The sequence below is a fragment of the Miniopterus schreibersii genome (assembly GCF_964146895.1).
Source record: "Miniopterus schreibersii genome assembly, chromosome: 16".
In the NCBI taxonomy this organism is placed as follows: Eukaryota; Metazoa; Chordata; class Mammalia; order Chiroptera; family Miniopteridae; genus Miniopterus; species Miniopterus schreibersii.
The window spans coordinates 17,350,922-17,371,159 of NC_138116.1; the positions used below are offsets into that span (position 1 = coordinate 17,350,922).

Consider the following 20,238-nt stretch of genomic DNA (forward strand, 5'->3'; position numbering starts at 1 on the left):
CTTTCCCATAAAACCCAACACAAAGCATGGCAACAAGAAGGCGCTCGATGACTTTTGTTGAATGAATGAGGAGCGGCGTGCCCCTCTTCTGAGCATCAGGGACACCTCATCATGTCCCTGTCACATAACTCACCCCACTGTAGCACACTCCTATCTGTAGCTCTCTCACTATCGGCTACCTGAAGGTAACCGTCCCTGAGTTCCTAGGACTTTCCTAATGCTGGGCGTGCAATAAACGAGTGTTGCATGAATGGCTGCATAAAAGGGTGATATAATTGGAATTACTTTGATTTTTGCTTAGAGTTGTAGTATATTGCATGTACGGCAGGCACTGCACAGAACCTTCGCCCATCAATAGTTTAGATAGCTGATAGCCCACTAAGCTTGTCTTTCCTGCCAAGAGCGGCCAGGACTCTGCAGAGATAGCTGTGGGTATTGAAGGGAGCCCCGAACGAAGAGCTGAGATCAGGTTCCGTTCTCGGATTTTTACCAGCTCCTTGCGTGGCACTGGCAGGTAACTAGTCTCATTGTCTTTTATTTTCTGGAACATGGACATGAATAATGCCTGGTGTCCTCACCTGTTAGGGATCTTGTGAGGAACACATAAAAAAAGATAAAAATAAAGTTACTGAGAAAAGTGTAAAACACCCTAGACACCCAAGGTGATTTATTTCCTTACTTTATGGTTCTCCAGAGGCATCTTTGCATTTCTGACAAGCCTGTAACTGTGTTTCTTTTTTGTTGAATTCTGAAGTCGTACACCCAAGAAAGAACAGTAGGAAATGCTTTTCTACTTGATGAACAAAATCTAACTGAGGTTTCCTGGAGGCCCCTGAAGACCTTTTGAGAACACATATTGCCCAGTTATTCATCTCTGGAAAAGAAACTCCATGTTGCTTGTTTATTTTAAGTAAAGTTGGTATGTTTTCCCATTGTAAAAGTTTATGGGACACAAACAAGAAATAAAGAAAGGAAGGAAGAAAAAATGCACATAGTCCCCACCTTTGAGAATCAACCAGTGTTAATATTACACTGTATTTCTTTCCAGTAGTTTTTCAATAAGTATTTTTTCTCTCGCAAAAGATAAAATTTTATATCTCACTTTTTTATTTCTCCACTTTATCATAAACTCCCAGTAACATCATCTTATACTGACTATATAACTCAGCTTCATATGTGAAGATGAAATGAGAGAGTGAATGTATTTCAAACAATTCCTAATAAGGACTCAATAAAATGTTAGCTGCTGCTGTTATCAGTAATATCATCATCATCATCATCATTAATGTTGCCATAGTTCAGTTAATGTTTTCTTATGTTGGACATGGGGAGTGTTTCTAAGTATTTGGATTTGGGAATAAGTTCTGCACTGCTAATTCTCTCCTTAATAAACTTCCCCAAAATGCTAAGGAGTTGCCATGGCTATTTAAAACCTCCCCCAAAAGCAAGGAACATAAAATTTTTTTTAAATAACATGATACCTAATCATTCCTCTTCTTCTTTAATCTTTCTGTACTGGACTCACAGATACTGTGCATGGGAGTTAGAGCTGGGCTCTCAGAAAGGCTGTGAGAACGTACCAAGGTCTTGGTGCTCATAGTCATGTCTCCTGATGTTCGTAGCTTAGAGCATTTATCCTTTTGGTAGAACTTTGCCTTCCTGTCATCGTCATTTCTAAGCAACACCAAATAGAAGCTGGCTGTGGGCTGGGCGCTCACTGTACATATATACAAAACAGCACCTGGATGGTCCCTGCCTGCCTGGGTCCTGCAGGACTAGGGGGCCCGCAAGAGGAGGTGTCAGGGACCAGACTAAAGCAGAAAGGTGTTCGTAGAGGTAGCATGCCAGGGGTTATGCACATGGGCTCTGGGTTCACATGAGATCCCAGTTCCGCTGCCTTTTAGCTGTGTGGCTTTTGAGTATGTGACTCAACCTCTCTAAACTTTATTTATTAGTGTCTTTGATGCGGATGATAGCAGCACTTTCCTCCTAGGGTTGTGAGGATTTGTAGTTACAATGTGTGTGAAGCTCTCAGTGCAGTGCCTGGTGCAGAGACAAGTCCCTGTTGTTATCAACATCACTCTCACTCCTCCTCCCTCTTCTGCCACCTTCTCCAAGTGACCTGAGGTAGCAATTTATGAGACAGAACATCAATTACAACCAAGGAGAGGAACTGGGATTGTAGCGAAGTGGTACCAAGTGTGCAATCTTAAGGGTGAGATATAGCTAATAAAAAAACATGAGTAATTTGGGAGGGATAAAGAGTAGCTCAGGTTGCAGAAAGAAGTCTTGAGTCCAAGTTCATGAAAAGTGTGAGAACTTTCCATTTAAGGTCTGTTTTTATCTGGCTTTTATTTGGCTGCTGACAAAAGATCTACCTGCCAAAAGGTCCTTCTCTGGAGATAGTCTATTTGTGACTTGAAAAAATAGAGAAAGAGAGCTAGTAAGAGAGAGAGAGAGAAAGAGAACTCAGAATTGACAAATATAAACTATTTTACCTAAACATAACTAGGCAGTGAGATCTTTATATGACATATATAGGTTAGAGCTGATTTTGTCTTAGAACTGCGGTATTGTACAAATAATAATTCTGTTGTTCCTTAATGCATGATTCAGCCAGGTGTAGCATGTACATGGTGTGGTGTAGGTAGAGATATATGGGAGCTATCTGGGGGACACATCTGATACTAGGTGCTTTCTCCAGGTTAGCTGAGAAAGGGGAGTATATGCACCACCCCATGGGCCAGAAACACTGAGGGAAAACCATCAATAGTATCTCTCTCTCTCCTCTCTCGTCTCTCTCCCCTCCCCCTTTCTTGCTTCCACCTTGATTGATTTATCTATATTTGTTATTTTTTTGAATTTCAAAAATAATGTTAATGTTTAGATTAAAAAAAAACAGTTGTATAAAATTGAGCCCCAAGTTTCACTCACTAAAAGAAGTTGTTGACAATTCAACAGTATGTATCCTTTTAGATTTTTGGTAGCCACAGTCAAACATGGCTAAATATAAACAACACCTGTACCTAGAGATACACACACACGTGTGTGTGCGCTTGTGGATGCTGTAGTGCACATGCTTTTCTTTACTGCTCAATATATGGACACTCCTCCATGGCAGTGCATAAAGATCTCAGTGTTTTTAAGAGTTTCTTAGTCCCTGGCCTCGTAGCTCAGTCGATTGGAGCATCGAGCCTGCATCGGAAGGTTGCAGATTAGCTCCTGGGTCGGGCTGCATGCGGGAGGCAGCTGATCAGTGGATGTTTTTCTCCCACATCAGTGTTTCTCTCTCTCTCTTTCTCTTCCTCTCCCTCTAAAATCAATTTTTTAAAAAGCATATCCTCGCCCTGCCGGGCGTGGCTCAGCGGTTGAGCATCGACCTAGGAGCCAGGCGATCGGGGTTCGATTCCTGGTCAGGGCACATGCCCGGGTTGCGGGCTCAATCAATGACTCTCTTATCACTGATGTTTCTGTCTCTCTCTCTCCCTCTTCTTTCCTCTCTCTGAAATCAATAAAGATATATTAAAAAACAAAAAAGCATATCCTCTGGTGAGGGGATATATTTATTTTTTTTGAAAGAGTTCCTTAGCACGCTGTGGTGTTGCTGGGCCACACTCCATCTCGTCGTTCTGTGGTCACAGCTGAAGTCACCTTCAGTGTTTCTCCCGATCGTCGCACACTGAGAACCTTGCAGGAGAGATTCCTACAGGGTAGTCTTGCTGTTTCGCAGGATCTGTGCTGCAAGAGTTTTCATACGGACTTCTAAATTGTCCTCCAAAAATCTGAACCAGTTTATTTATTTATTTTTATGTTTTTGCTTTTTTTTAATGTTTAATTTTTTATTTTTATTTTATCTTTTTTTAAAAAATTCCCCTTGGCCCACCTGCCTTCCCTTTGGCAACCAGCTGAGCCAGTTTAAACACTAGCCAAAAAGTATAAAGATGCTTATTCCCCCACATTCTAACCGACCTGGTTGTGAGCAGGCTTAGGGATGTTTTCCAAACTAATGGACAACAGCTGCACCTTGTTTCAATCTGCATTTTCCTGGTCACCGGCGTGAGCATCTGCTGCTGTGTTTGCTGGCCCATTTCTGCTTCTCCCTGGGTGAGTTTCAGTTTATATCCTTGACCCATTTCTCTACTGGCCTGTTTGCGTTTTAGCTTTAATTTGCAGGTTTTCTTTGGATGTTATGGATGCTAAATTATCAGTAAATGGATGGTTTTCCTCCTTTATTTTTTAACCACTCAGTGATTTTTTCTATGTGCAGGGTTTAATTTTTTGTTACCAAACCTGACATTGTTTATGCCTTTAATTTCTCAGGTTCCATGGAGCGGTCTTATTTTTCTTCTTTTCTAAGGAGTTTGCAAGGTCGGTTCCAACTTTCTCTTTACACAAACCGTTGTGTAAATGAGTTGTTTTTTTAAATGCCCCAAGGTTTTGTTTATTTTTGTTATACCTCTGATTTTAATACCCAAGTTCATTACACTGTAGTCAGAGGCTGTACCTTGGAGGGCTCGAGTTTTTTGTATTTCTGCTGAGAGTTTTTTTATGGCCTAGGGCAGCGTCAGTTTTTGTAAATAGTTAATCGTTCAATAAAAATGATGCAGAGTCTGGATTCTTTTCTGGAACAAAATTTAATTCCCCCCTTTCTTCACATCCCCCCTTCTTCACCCTTCTTCCCTCCCCCCTCTGTCCCTCACCTCTCTCTCCTTTCCCCCTTCCCCTCTCCCTTCCTCTCCTTGTTCCTTCTAGAATGTTAACTATGCTCTTCAAGTCCTCTAAATCTAACCTTTGTGTCTGCTTAATTCAATTCAGAAACTTTCCAGTATGGTATTTTTAAATAAAATTCGCCTTTCATCATTTAAAAAAATTTTTTTTGACCTGTTGTCCTGAGTGTTAAGATTTCCAGCTATTATAAAATATTATTGGCACATACACTTTTTATCAATGTAAATTATACTCTTTTTTGTCTATAATGCTTTTTTTGTCTTGAGTTGTACTCTGTCAGTAACGCCCAGGTGGTGGTTGTACTGGCACTGGCTTGATAAATCTTCTTCCATTTCTTTACTTTCAACTTCCTTATGTGGTTTTATTTTAGGCATTTCTGCTAAAAAAAATATATATATATAGTGGCATCATGTTGTTGTTTTCCCCCACTCCAAACTGAGAGTCCTTGAAGTAAAAAAAAAAAAAAGTTCAACAAATGGTCATTCATTCTAATGTCTGATATTTTTGTTTTTATATCATGTGTTTCACACAGTATCATATTTTCTTGGTTATTTCTTTTAAATTTACCTTTTAGTAGTTTAAAAGTTCTACCTTATATTTTTGTTCTGCTAGTGGTGATCCTTAAACTCTCCCCAGCCAGATGATTTTGTTTTCTCTGTAAAATTGAAGCTGTACCTGCAGCCACCCCACTTAAACAAAGTAGGAGTTGTCTCACCCGGTATTTTATATCTTCCCCTTAGTTCTTTCTTCCTTCTGCCTCCCCTGGACTATTAAAATTACCTTGAATTTTGGTTCCAGCTTGTTAATTTTTTACTTTGTGCCTCTTCTGTTTTATGAGTACCCACTTAATTCCATGAAATTTCACTGCCGTATTTTCAGTGATTACTTAGTATTAACTGTAAGTTTTACTGATACCATTACTCATTTTATTGGGATGCTATGTATTTCCGTTTCTCGGCTTTATTTTTCTGAACTACATCCAGAAATTTTAGCTTTTTTGATGTTTTGTTTTCTGAAAAGGTTATGTGGATGGTGAACTTTCTGAGTTTTTGTAAATCTAAAAATGTCATTTCCCTCTGCCCCACACTTTAATGGCTGGACGTGAGCCTCCAAATGTTATTTCCTTAGCTCTTTTTAAAAAAAAAAATGTTTTTATTGATTTCAGAGAGGGAGAGGGAGATAGAAGCATCAATGATGAGAGAGTCATTGATCGGCTGTCTCCTGCACACCCCCAGCTGGGGATCGAGCCCACAACCCGGGCATGTGCCCTGACCAGGAATCAAACTGTCCCTTCCCAAGCCCTTCTTTTCTCCATTTTGTGTTCTGGTCTATTTAGCTTGTTAAGATTCTTAGTCAATAATGGGTTACCATGTGCCTTACATCTTTCAGAAATTCCAGAATATTCTGATCTGCCAACGGCAAGTCCCATGTACTTTTCCAGCAACGTTATAATTTTGTTCTCATAGGAAATCACTTAATGGCATGTGAGGCAGGAGACATACCTAGTCAACTATCTTGAAATGCACTATTCTTTTACCAGTTGTTTAATCTATTGCTTTGTACATGTTTTGTAAGTTGTAACAAATATCTTTGAAAATGTGTAAATAAATAATGATACAGATCGATGGTAAAGAGAGTTGTAGAAGTTTTGATCCATTGACCTTATAAATATAGAATCTCTGATTTTGTCTGCATGACCCTCTTCTACTTATTTAATCATTTGCTTATTAAGCCAACATATATATGCCTAGGGTTATGCTATGCACTAGAGGTGGTTGTTGTTTTTAATAACCTTTCTCTTCTTAATATCTATCGTTCATAGGATTTAATTTTGCACTTTAGATTCATGCAAATCTGAGCATTTAACATACATTATAGTTTAAGACTACCTCATTCAGTAGTTAGCTAAAGAATTCTGAAGGTCAGAGAATTCATTTCCATGGACCTTGGCTTCCCCGATTTCCAAATTCCTTACCAGAAACCACAGTCTCTCTTTGCTAGTTTGATTTCTCTCTATCCCCATGAACACTAAATTTAGGTCAGAGCTGCAGAATCCCTTTCCAGAGTAGGGACACTAATTTTGGAGCCATCACTCAGAATTCTCCAGGAAAAATACTTCCTCCCTCCACCCCCTCCATGTGTGCTCTCTTTCTGCATCTGGATACAAAGTCCTTTACTCTAATCCTGGATGGGCTTAGAGCTTAGATTTTCCCAACATCTGTACAGTTTCCACCTCTGCAGAATCACATGCTTTTATGTTACTCTCAGTCCTTCGTAGTGACTTTGTTTCCATCTTTTCATGGGGATATTGCATATCTGTTCCTGTAGTATTTTGATTATAGTCTTCTCATCTGTACGTTAACATGTAGCTTAATGTCATCTACATCTTACAATAACAATAATGACAATAATAATAATAAACATTTATTAAGTGTCAGCTAGGCACAAGGTGCTTTTAAGGGCTTTTAACTGAGCGTAATAGAAAACGGCACCATGGTGTCTCAAGTAGTTTATTTTTGTTACATAATGAGAGGTCTGGGGGCTGAGAGCTGCTAGTGCTGGTCCACTTGTTCGTTTCTATCCACGATGAAGCCTCTGGTGCACATGGCCTCTTCCTCATGGTGGTAGGATAACTGCATCAACTCCGGCTGTCATGCTCACCATCCAGAAGAAGGAAGGAGAAAAGCAATGAATTTGTGTCAGAAAAGTCAAAACATTCCTTAAAATGTAGCCATTCTGTGCCTGAGTGGCCAGGATGGTAACATCACCATCCGGCTGGAATTGGCTGGGAGGAGAAGTTTGCGAGTGCAGGCTGGGCCAACTCGCCCGTGTTAGCCATGTGCTTGCCACACCCACACTCTCTTACTCTGGGCATCTGTCACTGTTAGACCCCTTCCCTTTTTACCTGTAAGCATACTGAAGGTCAAAGAGCTTATGTGACTAACCCAAATCATACCGTTGTGAAGGAGCACCTGGGATCTGAACCTGCCCTCGCCTTTCTCCCAGCTTCCATTCTCCCCACCTTGGTACACTCTCTCTAGAGACAGTTAACGCAGGACCTGAATGCGTGAATGGCTGGCTTCCTAGCCTCGGTGTTTATGCACATGACTCGGTATACGGCGTGGTTCTCTTAAGGGCCCTCCAGGCTCCCAACCATAAGGCTCAGATCTTTACAGTCAGCTTGGAGAGATGGGTGGGAAAAGCTTGGGAGCCACCAGTCTGGGTTCTCATCCTAATTCCTCAGAACTCTGAGCTTTTATAACCCTTCGCGCTTTCTCTCTTGAATTATAGTTCCTTAGGTATCTGTCTCGTCTCCTCTTTTGTGAGCTTCTAAAAGCCCTGTGTTATTCATCCACCCCCTGCACACACACACACACATACACACACAGAGACACACCCACAAACGCCCACCTCAATCCCCACAGAGCATCTTGCCCAGGTGGGTCCTCAGGACCCTGAGATAATGGGTGGGGTCATACGTGTGATTGTTTGGGGTTCTTTCCTTTTGTTTTAGCTACTAAAGACCATCATTGGCATCTCTTCTTTGTCTCTACTGCTGTTTGAATCTTTGTCAGTTGAAACAGTTTTTCTTATTCAGAGGTACATCTTCCCTGAGCTGTTCTTGACCCAGGTATAAAGCCCTGGAAAGGGGGAGACCTGGCCTTGTTTGCAGCGCTTGGTTTGCAAGGCTCTTTCCGAGCCGTCTGCTCTGCACTGAGCAGAAGCGAGCTTTCCCTTCTCTCCTTGGCAGGCAGATTGATCTGTGTCACTGGCATAATGGTCAGCCAGCTCCAAATTCAGCACTCTCGGGATAAGCAGCCTGAAAGAAGCTTTGGGTACACGGACCAAATAAGAATCGTGTCCTCTACAGAACCTAAATACTGGTGACCAATAAATATGTTTGATTGATTTGAAACCGTGGTTTGAGTCCAAATTTTCAAAAAAACGTTGCTTTGCTTTGAAATACTGCTCACTCATTTATTATTTATGTATATTTTTCATACCCTGACTACTTCTCAAACAGATTTGCAGTAACTAAAAGCTACAGGTTCACCATAACCACGAAGTCATTCGAGTGAGGTCAAAAAAACAAAAAGACAAACAACAGTGGTAGAAAGACCTAGGGCAAGACCTTAAAGTCCAGCTCATTTATTCCCCCCAACTGAACTATGGGTTTAGTATTTAGTATTTTTTGCAAATGAGAAAGCCAATGATCAAACAGGTTGAGCAAATGGGAACAGGTCTCACCCTGGTGAATTTTATAGCCTGCAATTCAAACCCAGCATCTGCTGACTCCATGGTCTGCACTCTGCTCTGCTTCACACTGTGATAGGGCCAGGATTCTACTCACCCTGCCTGCTGTACTCACCTGAATGAACCAAAGCACAAAAAGGAGATGGGTGGTTTAGAAAATTGCATTACAACAACCCTAAATTAACTAAAATGTTCTATACTGTGAAGTTCACTGCAAAATCTTAAGTCACTGGCATATTAATGTCAGGAGGGAAGAGACCCTAAAAATCATCTATTTTGCTCCCTTCTTTTTTCCAGATAAAGCAACTAGGGGAAGTGAATTGCCCAAGATACTCCATGTAAATGGTCCATCTGTACCAGCTTACTCCCCCAGGACTGTGCAGCAGCTGGGAGATTTCAGCTCCCTTTCTGCCCAAGGATTGGGATCAGAAATTCTCAAAGGATAGATGTCTCCAGTGGGCCCCCATCTAGTAAAAGGGCTTTCACAGAAGCAGTAGCAAGCAATGAATGGCCATGCATTTTGTTACCTTTGATGGTAACCTTGTTTTCATACCTGCAGGTAAACTTTCATTCAGAATTTATAGTTTAGTGGTAAGTGACCCCGTTAATGATCTTATAAATCTAGAAATGCTCCTGTGAGCAAGACATTTAACTAGAAGGTAAGTGGGCTTAGTAGCTAGTCTCCAAAGATGGCCCCCCTAGCAAACCACACCTCCCAGGAATCGCTCTCCTTGTACTCAGGTGCTGGTGCACTTGATTCCCCACTGGCCCAGGGTAACTCAGTAGAAGTGACATTGCATGACTTCCGAGACTAGGTTACAAGACTCCCCGTGGGTGTCTTGGCGCTTTCCTTCTCAGAATCCAGCCACCATTCCCAAGAAGCCAAAGCCACCCAGAGAGGCCATGTGTAGGTGCTGTGATTGACAGTCTTGGGAGTGACCCATCTTAACATCCAGCCCAGGGAGCCTTCAGATGATGATAGATAGTCCCAGACTGTAACCACGGGAAGGACCCCAAATGAGAACCGCCCAGCTGAGCCCAGTCCATCTACAGTGATAATAATGGGTTAGTTATTTTAAGCCACTGACTTTTGAGATAATTTCTTAGGGTAGCAATAGACCATGGGAGCAGTAGGAAACATCAAAAGATGATTTTTCTCTCCACTTCCCACAAAACTCAGTGGTAAAACATAATAAATATCCACCAAGATCTAAAAGATGGTCAAATTGAAATTTACTTAAACTCCCCTCCCACCTCACCCCAGATTATGCTGTTTCCAACTACTTTTATTTCTTTCGTTCCTAAGTGAGACAGTAGGATAGAAGGATTTTTTTAAAAGGAATGCAATTTTGAAATATCTATTGAGACAGATATTTTGACACTTGAACGAAGAAAAAACAATTTAGGATGCTTTAAAAGCTTTCCAATGTTTACTTTTATATTATTTCACTCTGAACTACAGAAATAGTCTTTATTCTACGGTCTAGCTATTTGAAGCAATCTACAGTGGCGTGATGCATCCTTTAAAGATTATAATTGAAATGTGCAGTGAAACGTTATTTACCGGCACGGAACTTATCATCTCTACCAAACTGGACCGGGCTAATTTTCTTTTCTTTTAGTATTTTTTTTCTTTCTATTTCTATTTCTTATTTCTCATTCTTTTCTCCTTCCCCTTCTTTATTACTCCGTTTTATTATTTTTTTCCTCCCTGCCCTCCTCCTCTGCCTTCCCTTCTTTCTTCTTCTAAATCAGTGCCAACTTCTGATGATCTCTTCCTGGGACAAGGGAGATGAATCTAGAGAAAAGTCTTACTTCAGGGGCCTGTCCAGTGTCGTGCTAGGTGATCTCAGACACTTTATCTTATCTTAACAGCAGGCCAGCCAAGTGGCGATGCTGTTCCCCTTGTGCAAATGGAGAAACTGAGGCCGAGATATGTTTAATAATTTGCCCAAATGCATTTAGCCAGAAATAACCGCTAAGGCTGGAATTAATACCTTGTTCTTTCTTGTACCAAAGGCCGTCTGTTTTCACTGTATCACCCTGCATCTGAAATCTTTATCTAGTGCCATGAGCTGCTAAAAAGTATACGTAATGACTCCTGATCTCAGGATCCTTGTCTGTCTTCGAGAGTGATTGCTGGCAAGCTCTCAAGAGCTGCTGCTGTCTCTTCCATTCCATGTCTCTCAGCCCACAGGCTTCTTCCTAGGTGCCTGCCCTCCAAGAATAGTTCTCTTTGGAGGCAGGGGAGTATTTAGATAAACCCCAACTTCATCCAAAGCCTTTCTGTCTGTTTCACTCTCTTCTCTCTCCAGCTTTGTCAAGAATAGGGTTGACCATGATAGTTCATGTGGATGGGTTTAGAAGGTGGGTTCCTTTAGGAAAGAAACCCTTAAACTTTTGTATGTGTCATATTTTCCTGGGGGACTCATTAACAGTGCAGGTTCTAGGGCCCCACCCCAAGATCTGATTCAGGGGGGTCTGAGATGAGACCTAGATGTTAGATTTTCTAAAAGCACTCACGTGATTCCAGCAGAGGAGTTCTAAACTTTGTGGAACACTCCTGAGGATGAGTGAGATCAGTCACACTTTTTAGTTACTCTGGGGGATGGGATTGCTACTCCAGGAAGTTTTCATAGTTGGCAGCTGCAAGTTTTATAGCCACTCAGGCTCATCTAGGTCTAAGACCACACTGCTAAATTCACCCGCAAGGCTCAAAATATCTCCAGAAATGGCTCTAAGGGATGAGCCGTTAGGGGCAATGCAGGTGGCTGGGGGAAGACTCAACCCCCTACTCCCACTTGCTGGACTGGCCGTAGCTGGCAGACAGGTTGGAGAGACAGAGTCCTTTTTTTTGGCCTCTTGCACAGTCTATTTTGAGTGTCCTGTTCGGATCTCTGCACTCTGCCCAGGACTGAGGACTTTCCTGGAAGTCATTTAGTGGCTAAAAAAACCCCTGAGGAACATCATCTTTCCCACTCTACTGAGTGCTGACTCTCTAGTCCAGATGCTGTGGCGCCCAGTGACCGCAATTATATCTGCTGTGACTTCAAAGCCCAAGATGGCAACTCTGTTTTAGCTCCTTCATTCTGTCAGCTGGTCTTCAGCCGCAGCTACCACAGTCCAAGCACTGGGTGGGTTTTGGAGGTTGATGTGAAGGAAAGATGTAAGATAAGGAAGGCATTGGTGTAGAAATGAGGGACACTGAGGGAGGTGACGGGAGCTCAGGATGAAGATTTAAGTAAGGGGCAGACTGTCCAAGAGTGTGAGGCTGTGTCTAATGACTTCGCCTTTATCCTCTTGGTCATGGGAGCTAGCAGGGAGCTTCCAGTCACACACGTCTTCATGGGTGCGTCCTGCCTGGGCACTGTTTTAGTCCCTGAGAGGGTAAGGGGGGGGGGGGGGCGGGCGGAATCAAACAATCCTGTACCTAGCATTTTGCACACATGCCTTTATGCATTTGAGCAAGCATTCCAATAGGACATGTTTCTAGAAGTGGCACTGCCAGGCCACAAATTTATGAACTTGTAATTTTAATTGTTTCTACCAAATTGTCCTTCCCAAAGCAGTCCCTCCCTCCCCCCTCTCTCCTTCCCTCCCCCCCCCCCCTCTGCGGAAGGTGCTCCTCTTCCCTCTTATCCTTTCCACAGTCCCAGTCTTTAAAATTTTTGCCAATCTGATCTGTGAAAACTGCTTTCTCATTGTTGACTGAATTTGCATTTCCCTGATTGCAAATGCCGTTCATCACGTTTTCATGTTTATTTGCCTTTTGTATTTTTATGTAAATTGCCCATTCATATCCCTTGCTCTTTTTTCCCAAATAGATAGGCTGCCTTTTTCATATTGATTTTTATGACTTTAGACTACATGATGAATATTAACCATTTTTCTGTTTTAGGTGATGCAAATGTTTTTTTCTGTTTGTCTTTTAAATGTGTTTATAGTGACTCTTGCTGGTGTGCAGAAACTTCCATTTTTAAGATATCAATTCTCTAAGTCTTTCTCCTTTGTGGTTTTTGGTTTGAGGCCTTGCTTGGGAAAACCTCCTTTAGCATCAGATTATAAAAAAATCATCCTATTAATTTAATCACTGCAAGATTATTTAACAAGAGAGGAGACGTTTTTGGTTATCACATGGAGCCAGAAGACTGATAGCTAATGGGTAGATCCAGCAATGCTGCTAAACATCCTGCAATGCACAGGACAACCTCTTACGTCGAGAACTGATTCCACTTTAAATTCTGCTCAATAGATAATAATATGGTGGTTAAAAAATCCTACGCTAGAGAAGTGAGAACTTATATTCACATAAAAACATGTACATGAATGTTTATGTGAGCATTACTCATAATAACTGCAAACAACCTAATGTCCTTCAATGGGTATGTGGATAAGCAAACTGTAAAATACTACTCAGCAATAAAAAAGAAAAATCTACTGATGCGTGCAGCAACACGGATGGAGCTCAAATGCACTATACTTAGCAAAGGAAACCAGTCTCGAAAAGTTACTGTATGATTTCATCTGTATGACATTCTGGAAAAGACAAAACTGTAGGGATGGAGAACAGAGCAATGGGTTCCAGGAGTAAAAAGTGGCAGAGAGTGGAGACGGAGGCTTTGAGACAAAAGGGCTGCACCAGAGAAATTTGGAGATGCTGGAATTGCTCTGTATCCTGATTTCAGTGGTGATTCCATGCATCCACCCATGTGCTAAAATCCCTGAACTATACTCTCCCCCAAGAAAGTGAGTTTTATTGTATGTAAAGCATTTTTAAAGTTGAAAGCTTAAGCCCAGCTGGGCGTGGCTCAGTGGTTGAGCATCGACCTAGGATCCAGGAGATCCAGGAGATCGTGGTGCGATTCCCGGTCGGGGCGCATGCCCGGGTTGCGTGCGGGCTCGATTCCCGGTCAGGGGCGTGCGGAGGCGGCCGATCAATGACTCTCATCACTGAAGTTTCTACCTCTCTCTCTTCCTCTCCCTTCCTCTCTCTGAAATCAATGAAGATATAGATATTTTTTAATTAAGTTGAAAGTTTAAGTAAAAAATACTAAGGGGTGGGGCCCGAGAGACATGTCTATGACACAGAGCTTGGAGTGACAGAGCAAGGAGTAGGACCCAGATCCTAGGACTGCAGAGGCAACACTTCCCGTCACATAAAGCCATCTGCACAGGAAGGGACAGTGAGCTATGAGCAGAGCGTAAATGACTTCAAGACTCAAAGGTATTTCTTGTTCAACCATGTTGATTGTTGAAAGTGTTGCGTTTACTCGTGGTGACTCGCATTCCCTTGTAATGATACCGTGGCTCTCTGTTCATCTATGAACACAAATCTAGACGCTCATTAAAACCACTCTTCCCACTTTGACTACCTCTCATCCCACCTTGTACACGGTGCCCAAGGGTACATAGGGAGACAATCCCCCAAGGGGAGAGGCCCATCAAGATGCAGTGTCCTTAGACAAAGCACACAGTCTCTCGGAGTGATAGAAGCAGGCACTAAGTTTCTTGTTAGAGTGTTATTTCAACTCACATCTACATTTCATTTTTCCAGGCCTTCATTTTGTAATACGTTTGCAATTTTTAGCTCTTGTCGTGAGCAGTTGCCTGAGGTGCCAGAAACAAAACCAGAAAGAGCTGAGTATCAGTGTTTTAAGTATATTTTACATTTGGAACAAGGTTAATATACTAAACCATGTTAATAATGAGGTCATATCTAAGAGTTTAGTTCGCACACTCTCTCATGACTTTCTTGGTACATATGGTCAGAGGCTATTCTAATCAGGCCTGTCCACCTCCTGACATTTTAATCGTTGGGACAATTACTATTGCTTAGGAAACAACTTGAAAAGGACTTGAATAAAAGAGCAGAGAAAGGAGAGCAGAGTTTTGGGGTTTGTGGGTTTTTGAAAATAATTACTCCAAGAATAGATGCTCAGGTGGCAGGTTTTTTAAAATTAAATCAATAAGATAATATTGGGGGTTAGACACTACCTCCACCAGGGATGGTCATAAATGAATACAGCACTGATTCTTGGGTCCCATGGAAAACTTTTCGAAGCCATGACATCTCCTATCATTTTCCAAAAAGAATGGTCTTATCTCCCAAGTTCAGCAACTACCGTACAGCTCTGTCCATGAAGGCCACAGCCTTGTAGCATTGTTTAGCATCCTTTGGGGATATACATGCATAAAAATGAACTTGGAGCAGTGGTCTGGCTTTTCAGGGAATGAAAATCTTATTTCTCAATCAAAGTTTAGATGTTATCTTGTATGAGACACTTTACAACGGGTCATTCTTTCCTTACGTTCTCTCTTAAAGTAAATACTTTATTCTTATTGGCATTATCCTGAAATGCCTACACCTGATTATCTGACAGTAGGTGGCGAGCACTTTGAGGATAGGGATAGGAGCTCATTCAGGTCCTTAACTCTGCTCCTCTGGTTCATAGAGAAGGGCTTGTCACATGCAAATGCACCCTAAGTAAAGCTGGCATTGCTCATACAGGGTGCAGAGGAGCCCCTGGTGTTAGAGGGCACTTTGCAAAAATAATGAAGGAGGGAGCTAGAGGGGAAGGAGGAAGGAAGGGAGAGAGGAAAGGAAGGAAGGAATTAAGGAGGAAGCAAGGGAGGGGGCTCTCCCTCCCAACTCGTTCCTTATTCCCCCTGAAGGTTGGGGGGTATGTTTTCCCCCATGATCTGCGATTGAAAACATGATCATGGCAAAGAATCCCTTTAGGACATCTTAGAGCTACCTACCAGAGAACCTTCTTTTGTGACACAGGTGTAGTCTCCCTATTAGTAGTGTAGTATTTTCTGTTTGTGTTTTGACCTTTCTAGGGATACACATGCTCCTGATGAGAAGGATTCCCCAAAGAGACTGTCCTTGGCAAAGCCATCGAACAGACCCTAAAGCGTTGTTTCAGTCCGCGTGCCGGTGCCTTCATGGTAACGAATGCTTCTGTGAGGCAAACCTTTAATCACGTTGTGTTTCTCCGAGCGTGTCGGTAACGGCTGATGTATAATGTGTGTGTGCTTACAGCATATATAACACATATGGATGTGTGGGCCGTTTGGCATTCCATGCCTGAAAGAACAGCTGATTTACTTTGTAGCTTTTACGGACTGTTTTATTATTCTCAACGACATCAACATCCATTTTCCGCGCATGCATATTTTATAGCTCCTTGATGGACTTGCTTGATTTGACCCAGTGTTTTGATGACAGCATGACCATAGGAAGCGCACATTAACATACACAAATCATTTGCTCAAGTCCCTTTAGAGTGTGTTCCTGCCCTCAGGTGATTTGTGGACTGACAGCCCTTTCACGATGGGCAGACTAGCATAGCATGCCCTGTAAAGCCGTGGCCCAAGACAAGCTGTTGGTGATTCCCGGATCAGTAGGGCAGTCTCCTAGGAGGGGCTGCCAGCTAGTGTAAGTATAATCAGTCATTGCCAGGTTGCATCACTGGCTTCAGTTCCATGTGATTCTTTTCTTCTGCCTTATATAACTTCCTCACAGGGAGACTGTAAGACAGAGCATGGTGAGCATTGGTCAGATTCCTGAATCCTAGATGATCATGCAGCAGTGGACTGGTCTTAATAACTACTAATTAAAGCATACTTTGGGCAGGAAGGTCTGAGGCGAGGCTTGATTTTGGATAACTCCTCACCTCTTCTTCTCTCTGTCTTGGAGATACCAGACCTACACTCCAACATTTACAATCTCTTTTTGGTGCCCTAGTTTTACCTGGCTAAAGGGAATCATCTTGTACGCGAGGATGCAGAATGTTTATTTCTAGTGGTGTCACCCTCCATTCGTCTCACCATTGTGTCACCTCCGATGATCTCAGCTGGCTCATTTAAAAGCACCTTTGGTATAGTGGCAATCTATGGAAGTTTGCCTGATGTCCAGAGTCACTTGTTCAATAAAAGCAGGTCATTGTTTGTGCTGGATTGCAAGATCTGAAATGCATTAATTCATTCAGCACATGCGTTCTTTTAGCATGCTTTCTTGGCAGTTTGGTTGGTGCCAGGCCCTTCACAAAGACCTGGGATTTGCCTTTCAAACCTCTCCAACTGGCAGAATCACCAGTTAGGCTGTGAAAAATACACGTTCCTAGACACAGAAATTTCTAGATAGAGGGCTCAGGTGAGTGCTAAACCTCATGCGTCCCTGTGTTAAGAAGCTAATGACCTTGCCAAGGATGTTAACATGGTTCTAATAGGCATCTTTATAAAGTGCTACGCGAGCCCAGAGTACAATGACAAACTCCATCTGGGGTCATTGAGGCCATTCTTCCCTCAAGTTTTGACATCCTGACTCTCGTCCCCTGATTTTTCTACTCTGTGGTGTAAGCTGCCCTCTCTCCTTTCCATGTCAGAATAGCTCTGTCCTTGGTTCTGAAACTTGCCTTTTGCATGACACTCCTATGAAATACTACCAAGGATCTGGAAGAGTGTCTCCTTTTCATGTCCCAGATGAGTTTTGTATTGTTTCCTGATGATCTCTTATATTACTTGGGCCTAAGAATGACACAATTAAATTTACACATTAGGACACTGGGGCCCAAAGAGGCCTAGTAACTCAGCTTGGATTACAAAGTGAGTTCATGGCAGGACCAAGACCAGGTCCCAGGCTTCCTGATCTTTAAGCATGACAGTGGGTTCCCTCTGATCACCTCCCTTAGCTTTTGAGTATTTTCCCAATGCATTTGAAGTGGTGTGTGGTTGGGCTTGTGGTTATCAGAGGGGTACACACGAGAATTCAATGTTCAAGATTGAAATTTCCCACAACTTAACTTCAATAGATAAACTTCTTAAGATTATATTATTATTTTGTGTCCAGTCTTAACTAAAAGACAGTAGTTTTTTGGGGTTTTTTTAGAGTTTCTTCATGACATTTCTCCTTTTGTATTTTATGTTTAAAAACTATAAGCATCAAAATCATCCTGTCACTATATTCTGAGAGTCTTTAGAGGTGCATAATCTTTTTTAAAGTAAAATGTTCCTATTAAAAGTGATTAATGTAACTTAGATTAGACAATAGTTTCACTTTCAAATTTTTACACATGTGTGCAGGTGTGTGTGTGCGCACACGCCACACATTAACTTTTCATAAAACTTTTTATACAAGGATTTTTAGGCTTCATAACTAACTTAGCATTCCTCCCTATAAGATTTCTTTGAGAATGATTCTAAGTGTCCAGCATCAACCCTCATGTACAAGAACTGGGGAGGGCGAGTGACTGTATAGACATTTTGCCATGTCCAACAGAGTTGCTCATGGGTATGGTTTATAAAGGGAGGTTTCAAGGCCAAGCAGGAGATGTCAAAATACCAGGTGGTCAATGTGAGCAGTGTTGGGCCAGGGGGAAAAAAAAGAGGAAATAAATCTTTCAGTTGGGGATTAGAGAAGCAGCTTAAATCAAAGCTACAACTCTGTGGAATTTATTTAAAAGGGAGGCCAGGAGATCGGGAGACATACTAACAACAGTCAGATAGAGATTGGGCAGGGTTCGCAGTGTGGAATAGGGTCAGTTCCGGCTCAATCTTGTCGTTTTAGCCACGGAGTGGCTTTTACTTAGCTCTGTCCAGGGTCTTGAAACCTGCGTGGCCCCCATCAAACTGGGTGGGGCAGGAGGCAGCATGCTCAAAGAGGTGAGTGCCTTCTGAACAGCAGGTCAGTTTCTTCCCCAAGCAGTGCCACAATCATGCATTTATAACCCGCAGCCATAAAAATAATTTGAGCATTACGAGGAAAAGTAGAAGAGACTCTAGTGCTCTGTGTAAAAACCTTTAAATTCCCATTTCATTAAAAATTCCTCTCTGCAGCTGGTAGCAGAGATTACCATGCTTCACCATCTGTGCGGATTAATGTTTCCTAAAAAAGAGAGAGGGTGAGAGAGCAGCAGATAGGATGAATGGTTTCCCAGATACAACAGAAAGCCCAAGTAGAATATATTCTAATGACTTTTGTTTGTTTTGCTTTGCCTCTTACACCTGCTTTAGTTGAAACTTGATAGAATTGTTTACAGAAAACTCAGATTTCTTTATTTTTTGAAGACTGAATAATTTAGAAACGGTGGCTCATCCTTCAACTGTTTAGATTTACATTCATGCAAACTTTGCGTTGAGAGGCTTTTAAAATTTGTTGGAAGTAATTAGGTACCTTTGGCGCTTCCCTTTTGCCATTTGCCATTCGTGGAAGATTTTCCCTGCTACCTGTGGCTTCGGTTCATGAGGCAGAACCTCAGATTCTGCTCTGGGGGGCCACAGATCAACAGTGGTCTGAATCTCATCAGTTACGAAAGTGCATCTCATATGTAGGCTGACTTAGCCCACTGTATGGTTGCCTTTCAGTAACTGGGGTTTCTAGAGAACAGAAACAACAATATAGGAAGCTTGCTTCCTTTCTTTCTTTCTTTCTTTCTTTCTTTCTTTCTTTCTTTCTTTCTTTCTTTCTTTCTTTCTTTCTTTTTCACTTGCTTTGTGAGAGACACAGACTTTGCTTCACTTGCAGTGCGTGTTTTTTTAATTCTCACAATCACCTCGAGAAGCAAACACTATCAGCATTCCCATTTTATTGTAGAAGAACTTGCTGCACACATCAAAAAACAAATGCATGTTAAAATTGATCTTTGAAGTCAGATCTGTCTTTTTCTACAGCCCATGCTCTTACCCGTTACACCCTGCAGTCTCATTCAATAGTTAGGTTATTTCCAATTCTATTTGGGTGCTTTTAGACCCAATCTTAATATTGGGCATCTCATTTCCTTGCAAATCATGCTTTTTCCTCTCAATATGCCACGAGTCATCATTACCGGGAGCAGAGAGCATCTTACTTACTGCAATTACACTGGCTAATCAATTCTGCATCACTACCCAGTGTTATAAATGTCTAGTTACCTGTATTCTATTGACATGTGGCCTCATTTCTTACTGAAATGGGCAATAGTCTCACTTTTAGAGGCTCTCTTTCTAATAGCACCAGGGAGCCAAGGAAATATGTCAATCTGATTGCCAACCAAACAGAAATAAACCATGGTAGTCATTTCTCATACTGGGGATTCATCAGCTGAACACAATCCAGGTACCTCTGAGTTTTAACTTCTCCATCAAGGGGACTCTTTCTGAGGAGTTGTGCCATTATTTTTGAGTTCTCTCTTTAGTTTTCTATTAATAGTTGTCTAGCTTGCATGTAAAATATTTTCAGGGGATTAAAATCCATTAAGTGGGGCTACATTTCTAGTA

General features: G+C 41.9%; 1 protein-coding gene and 1 pseudogene across 4 annotated transcripts in view; both read left to right on the forward strand.

The window, feature by feature from the left end:
- Positions 1-20,238, forward strand: part of CA10 (carbonic anhydrase 10) — a 319,808-nt gene that overhangs the window by 139,391 nt on the left and 160,179 nt on the right. The window lies entirely within an intron of this gene.
- Positions 18,634-20,238, forward strand: part of LOC308568732 (kunitz-type protease inhibitor 2 pseudogene) — a 30,026-nt pseudogene continuing 28,421 nt past the window's right edge. The window contains exon 1 of the transcript in view: positions 18,634-18,645. The product of the transcript in view is annotated as a kunitz-type protease inhibitor 2 pseudogene (transcript). The remainder of the gene's footprint in view (positions 18,646-20,238) is intronic.